This window comes from Haplochromis burtoni, unplaced genomic scaffold (assembly GCF_018398535.1).
Source record: "Haplochromis burtoni strain Fernald_Lab_line unplaced genomic scaffold, NCSU_Asbu1 Contig_1309, whole genome shotgun sequence".
NCBI classification, from domain to species: Eukaryota; Metazoa; Chordata; class Actinopteri; order Cichliformes; family Cichlidae; genus Haplochromis; species Haplochromis burtoni.
In genome coordinates, this window is record NW_024583670.1 from 1 (window position 1) to 7,361 (window position 7,361).

Below are 7,361 nucleotides of genomic sequence, written 5' to 3' on the forward strand. Positions count from 1 at the left end.
CCCCCCGCGACCCTGAAAAGGATAAGCGGAAGCGAATGGATGGATGGACTAGTACATTTGACCGCAGTATTCAAATGGTACCTGTTGATGTAATTAATGATTCTTGCAATTGAATGTCCGAATGATTTAACTTACCCTGACCCTTTTATTCCTCCCCACAATTGTGAGATTAACTATATGTGTCATCTCCAAAGGTCCATCATTCTCTAACACAGTGGTGTGATCGTGCAGCTGACTTCTGCTTAAACATCTCCTACCTGTGTTTTTATTTTATTTTTTTGTCTTTGTATTTATGGAAAGTAAAAGGGATATGACTTTAGTTAAAAAAGCATGCTGTTGTTATTTTTCTTCCTTTCCTTTTTTTAATAGGAAAGGATTAGTACTTAGCTGCTGCTACAGAGGCTGCCTGACACTGCTTAATTTGAATGAACACCTGCTTTTGATCACAGGCTATTTGAATATGGTCACATGTAATGTAGTGAAGGAAACGTAGACATTAAAAAACTCTAACACTACTCTTTCCACATTGTTGACAGCCCAAACTACATGTTACCTGTCACATATAAAAAACTGAGTCTAAACCAGTTGCATTCTTTACACAAATTCTTTGTTAGTTTTAGGTTGAGTTAGTTTGTTAGTTTAGTTTTAGTAAAAATAAGAATTCTGTTTTAATATGGTTTGATAATACACATGTACCCTGTGATATGACTCTGTGTTCCAAAGGCTAGAGTATAATTTGCTGCTTGATTTGCATTAAGTGCCACCTACTGAGTCATACAAAAAGCTCCTATCACTCTGCTGCTGTGTGAACTACCCAGTGTGAGTACCCAGAAGCATCGCTGCACATTTAGTGTAAAGAGCAATCAATCAGTTTGGAGACGCGAGCCAGAGGAAACAATTCAGCCAAAAAGGTGCTTTTTAATGTCTTTTATTATAGTGAGAACTTCATTTAAAATGCCTTATTTGGTTATTTAAGCTGTTATTTATCTTTTTAAAACTAATTATAAATTGAATATTAGGGGCTATGCAATTAACTCATTCCTTCTAAAGGCAGACAATAGACACTTGTCCATACATGAATCTATGTTGCCTATACACCCCTAACATGTAAAAAAAAAATGGTATCCACTGCACAAATGTTTTTGTGTTGGTTTTCCGTGATTAAATCAGACTTGATTAGGTGAATCTAAGAACACTGACTGTGATTGCATAAGTATATGCTATCATAAGAGAGACAGTATATTTTATGTTTGAACATATATTCATATAGAGAGTCAATCTTCTGTAATAACATAGATACTGGCTCTGACTATTTAAATTGTATTCAGTGTGAACAAACCTTACAAACCTAACAAACTTAATGATATTGTAGATAACAATGATAATGATCAGTTCTATGTTTTTATCACAAGCTTTGTTGGTAGATTTTTTCCAGTGTCAATAATTCTTTTCATTTTGGTTTTGTATTAAAAAGTCAGTTAACATTTAAGATTATATGTCCTGTAAAATTCCTTTTAAAAAGAAGTAATAAACAGGAAGCAGTTTATTACTCACACTTTCACTCCCAAAGATATAGTAACTGATCTATGACTGTCTAGGAGTACATTTTCTTGATAAGATCTGAACTGTCGATCCCTCCCCTATTTGTCCCTATAATTGTTTTTTTTTTTTTTTTCATCAGACCTACAGCAGATATGTCACTTAACACCACCTCCAACAATTTTCTGGACTATTTCTGTTCCACAAATGCAAATTCATCCCAAATGGTTCCCTTCTATACAGTGAGAATCATCCTCCTCCTCACTCTCTCTGTCATCATCTTTTATATTGGTCACCAAAGATGGCGGCAGCAGCGCTCCTTTAAAACAGCAAGCCACTCTGACATCTTCACCTACCACATGGCTGCTATGGAGCTGATCTGGGTCTTAGCATGTTTGATCATGTTTTGTGGTGCATACACTAATCACTTAGTGAGTGAGACTGTAGGATCATATGCCTGTAGCATTGCTTATTATGGAGAAATACTTTTCCACCTCCTGACCTGTGTAGAACGTTATATGGCTGTTGTTCATCCCATCACCTACATGAGTCTAAGGAATGCCCGTGGGGTCAGGATCAGAAACATCAGCATTGGTTGTGTTTGGCTGCTGAGTTTAGGACTATCAGGTGTTAAAGTTTTATTACCCTCTAACTACAAACCTGCCCCATTGTTCTTTGTTTTGGCTCTCTCCATAATAATCATAACTTTCTGCAGCCTCTCTGTTCTGTGTGTGTTGATTCGCCCAAGGCCAGGGGAAGGGGGTGGGGAAAAGGAGATGGTTGACCAATCAAAGCTGAGAGCTTTCTACACCATCATGGCTATAACCTGTGCTGTGTGGCTGTGGGTTGTTGGGGTGCTTTTATTTAATGCTCTCAACAGCTCACGTCTAGTGAGCAGCACTGCCCTGTGCTCAGCATTGATGTACATGATCTGGTTTAACTTTCCAAATTGTTTGGTGTTACCTCTTCTGTTTCTGCATAGAGCAGGAAAACTCTCATGTTGAATTTGAGTACAACAGAGAGATGTAAATGATTTATATAATATGCTAAAATGTTTGGAAATGTTTCAGTTTTATTACTACTATAAGACAGGACTAAGTCAAGACTCGAACCACACTTAAGATCCAGAAGTAGACGATAAGTCTAAACTGGTGGTTTGTAAACTTATCTGACAAAACATTGTTGATTAACAGTCACAGGATATAATCAAACCCCATGACTTGTTCCTTTTTTGTGTTATTGAGTTATTCATCATCAAGAGTATTCAAAAGTTTATGGAAGATTTACAAATTGTATAGATATTGTATATAGACTATCACCATTGAATTTGGAAATAAAGGAGGCTGTTTGGCTTCATTTAGAGACATCACTAGTCTTAAAATAAAGCCTAGAGCTGATGCTGTCCTATTAACAGAAAAATGAAAAACACCAAATGGATCATACATGATCATAAAATTTTTACGTTTCCTTTTCTAAAAGACACACGGAACACAAAAGGTTGTTCTGCATTTGTGCACACTAATTAAGTTTGATGTAGCACTGCTACTTTCATTGTTTTGTTAATCCAACATTTGAGAGTTATGGACCACTGAAAAGTGCAGCAGAGTAACTTCGATGTAAAACAGAGTCTTGGAGAAGACAAACCTAAATTTTGAAGCTCTATTTCAACAGCTGCTCACAAAAGAAAGAGATTATAAGATACATGTTGGGTCCATCACTTGTTATTTTACTAGATGTGAAATCATAGACATCCTCAGCTGTTATAGTTATCTCAACCTTTTGATAAAGATTGTGGCTTGAAGTGATTGTTAAGCACATTGCTTTCATTCTTATTTGAATTGGGGAAAATGGACGAAATTATTTGCCTTCCAAATGTTTCATTTCCTTTACAGAATAACGGTTGCTGGCCATGCAAATGACAGCACAAATCACCTTTATTGTTTGTACAATTCTTGTATGTGCTTTGTGTGTACGTACGTACAATTCATTGTTGTCCAATCGTAGTCGGCAGGATGCTTTAAAGTTAAAGTGTATGCTCATGTTACGTCTAGCAGGCAGTAATCATTCAGTTAATAATCTCTGAAGTATTCATAAGTTTGAAAACTAATATGACTGAACTTTTACTTCATCATTAACAGAATGGTACACAATTGTATCATAATCACCAGCTAGAGATAATCAAGACAGGTTGTAGTTCTTTTAGGTCTATGCTGGCATTAGGTATTTTCTGTTCTGCAGCAGTTTGCCCTCTAGTGGTTGTTATTGTGTATTTTTTACTCTGCAAGATCTAGCCAGAGGCAGTTTCACCCCTGTTAATCTGTTGCCATCCATGCCTTCACAAGTTGATAAACGGCATCATCTGTAAGTAATATTGTTTGTTATCACTGAGACGACTTGTGTGCATTATTATTTGTTGTGAAAGCGTGATATAGTTTGTAGTTTGTATTTAATTTGAATGCATGTATAACCTAAGCTAGTAAGGCTAAGCTAGCTCATATGCCATGAGGTTTCTTTAACATTTTGATCATGAGCGTGATTTCATTTGATGTTTTATTCGGGCACTCACTAAGCAGATAAATTTAGTGTTCTTATATTTTTGAATATGTATTTGTTATATTTTATATTGATGCAACATTTTTATTGGTTTATTTCTGGTTTTGTCAACAGTTTCACATTTTTTCCTTATTAAATCATCCAACTCAACGCATCGGCCTGTTCCTTTGATTTTGATGAGGAGAGTGTTTAGCTGTCTGTATAGCTGAGTCTATATTCACGAGTACAACAGTTAGTGAGGACAGAACAAGGTCCTTTAGGGAATTTTAGCTGAACTGTAAGAACACATACATGACAAAATGAAATTGGGCATTAATTGTTCATGCATAATTAACCTTTTGCATAATTAATAGGGTGTAGCTCCTATATATTTCTGTTCACATTCAGATTTTGTAATATAGCAAAAAGTTATAACAACAAGTTTGTATGTTTGACTATGTTGATTAGGTTCATTAGGTTTAGCTGAGATGTGCAGCATCTCCATGATGCCAGTTAAAAATCATTTCATTATCAGTATATTATTTAAATTTACAGTACTGTGAAAAAGTTTAAGACAGGTGAGAAAAAATGCCGTAAACAAAGAATGCTTTCAAAAATGGAAGTGTTAATTGTTTATTTTCATCAATCAACAAAATGCAGTGAATGAACAAAAGATAAATCTAAAACAAATGAATATTTGGTGTGACCACCCTTTGCCTTCAAAACAGCATCTATTCTTCTAGGCACACTTGCACCCAGTCTTTGAAGGAACTCGACTGGTAGGTTGTTCCAAACATCTTGGAGAACTTATGACAGATCGTCTGTGGATGTGTGCTTTCTCACATCCTTCGGTGTCTTCATGTAATCCCAGACACACTTGATGATGTTGAGAGCAGAGCTCTGTTGGGGCCATACCATAACTTCCAGTACTTATTGTTCTTCTTTTTGCTCTAGATAATTTATGCTCTAGATAAGCATCATGGCAACTACAAGCCTAATCTTGAAAGTAGAGATAGTGTCTGTCTCCCGAATCCAAACTGGAAGCTGGTTCCACAGAAGAGGGGCCTGAAAACTGAAGGCTCTGCCTCCCATTCTACTTTTAAATACTCTAGGAACAACAAGTAGGCCTGCAGTGCGAGAGCGAAGTGCTCTAATAGGGTGATATGGTACTACAAGGTCATTAAGATAAGATGGGGCCTGATTATTTAAGACCTTGTATGTGAGGAGAAGGATTTTGAATTCAATTCTGGATTTAACAGGAAGCCAATGAAGAGAAGCCAAAACAGGAGAAATATGCTTTCTAGTCCCTGTCAGGACTCTTGCTGCAGCATTTTGGATTAACTGAAGGCTTTTCAGCGAGTATTTTGGACATCCTGTCTTCACACAGAGACTGCTGGTATCCTTCTACAGAGCCAACATCGAGAGTGTACTAACCTATTGCATATGCATCTGCTGCACAGTGGATCAGAGGAAAGCACTCCAAAGGATCATTAACACCGCCCAAAAAATCACTGGCTGCCCTCTCCCCACACTGGAAGATCTACACAATACCCACTGTCTTAAAAAAGCCCAAAACATTATAAAATATACCTCACATCCTGGCCACTCCCTGTTTAAACTGTTGCCCTCAGGCAGAGAGCACTCAGTGTAAGGACAAATAGACTCAAACACAGCTTTTATCCAACTGTAATAACATGTCTGAATGCTGCTACAAAAAAATGTCCATCACGCCACTCAGCACTTCAAGTATTCTATTTATTTTATTTATTGAATTTTATTGTAAAACTTTTTTCCACTCTGATTTTAATTTTTTTGTATGAACTTAGATCAATTTGTTCTAAGAAAGTATGCCAAAATGAAAAAAATAACTCCAAGTTTTTAAAGGTGAAATATGGAGGTAAAATCAAAAGTAGTCAAAAACGGCCAATTATACCCTGGACCCCAGAGGGTTAAAAAGCATTTTAATGATGGCATTGAGATTAATGTCAAAGATGCCCACTGCTCCCTTCAATTTTCTCCTGTTGCTACCTTGATTCCATTTTTCTTTTTTTTACACAGAGTCAATGAGTTTCCTTCTTAAACCATATTTTCCCTTGCATCATGGTGATTATTCTTCTGCATCTAGTGGGAGTCCTTCACTGTGGGAAAATTGAAGCTTTTTTTCCCTTCTTCTCTTAGATAGTGATCTGAAACACTGTGGGTAACTTGAATGCAACGCAGCTTCTTTGAAAACTGTTTTTGTTTAGCATCGCTTTAGCTGCAGAAAGAAACCACACAGTAGAACATCCCATGCTCACTGTCAGTTGTCCACACAGCATCATGGATGTCACAGCTCCGTGCATCAGACTGTGTAAGTGTCTATTTCCACATGAAAAATAAGCTTCAGCTTATTTATTAATCATTATAGCCACAATTCAATAATAGCAATTATTAAATTCCAAAGACTTAATAGTTATTTTTTCTCTACAAATTTTTGTACCAATTACGAGATTTTATAATACATTTATCAGCAGCTGTAGGAATTTTTGTAAGCTGTAGCTGTTTTTGGTTTCTTCAGTGATGACTCATGATCCTGCTGTGTGCACATGATCAAAAAGTTGGTGAGTATCATAAGTTTCCTCATTGAACAGAATCAACCTTTTGGGATAATTAATCATGGTGAACAAAGACAGCAACAGTGTATTGAATATTGTTTTATCCAGACTGTTATACAAAATGCATCCAACACATTCAAAGTCCACTGTGTTTCACAAAGTAATTTCTATCATCTCTGCATCTCATCACACAGAGACTGAGACAGACCACTCCTCAGAACCCAGCTGTCATATTTAGATCTTCTTACAAAATTTCTTCACTCCGATGATGGTGGCTCTGCTGCTGCTTTTAGTGGGACTTCTTCACTTTGGGAAAATCTGAGTTATACGTGATAATGCTGGAGCTATATCTTCACTAAGTATTTGTAATGACTTTTTGGCATTTTTTGACTACAAGGTTTTATCTATTAGGTCTCTTGTCTCGTTGACTGCTGCCTCAGATCCTAGTCTTCTTCCTATGTGCTCAGCTGTTTTAGAGCAGTTTGATCTTGTCTCCCTTAACGATGTCTCTGCGGTAGTTCGACACCTAAGACCTAAGATCATCACACTACCCTTCTGATTGTCTCCCCCCAAGTTTGCTTAAAAATACTTTTAAAATACTCATGAGAGCATGAGGGTGGGAATGGATGTTTGTGTCTGTGTGTGCCTGTATGTCTGTGTCTATATGTCAGGTTGGGTATCAGACGCCACCTCTCT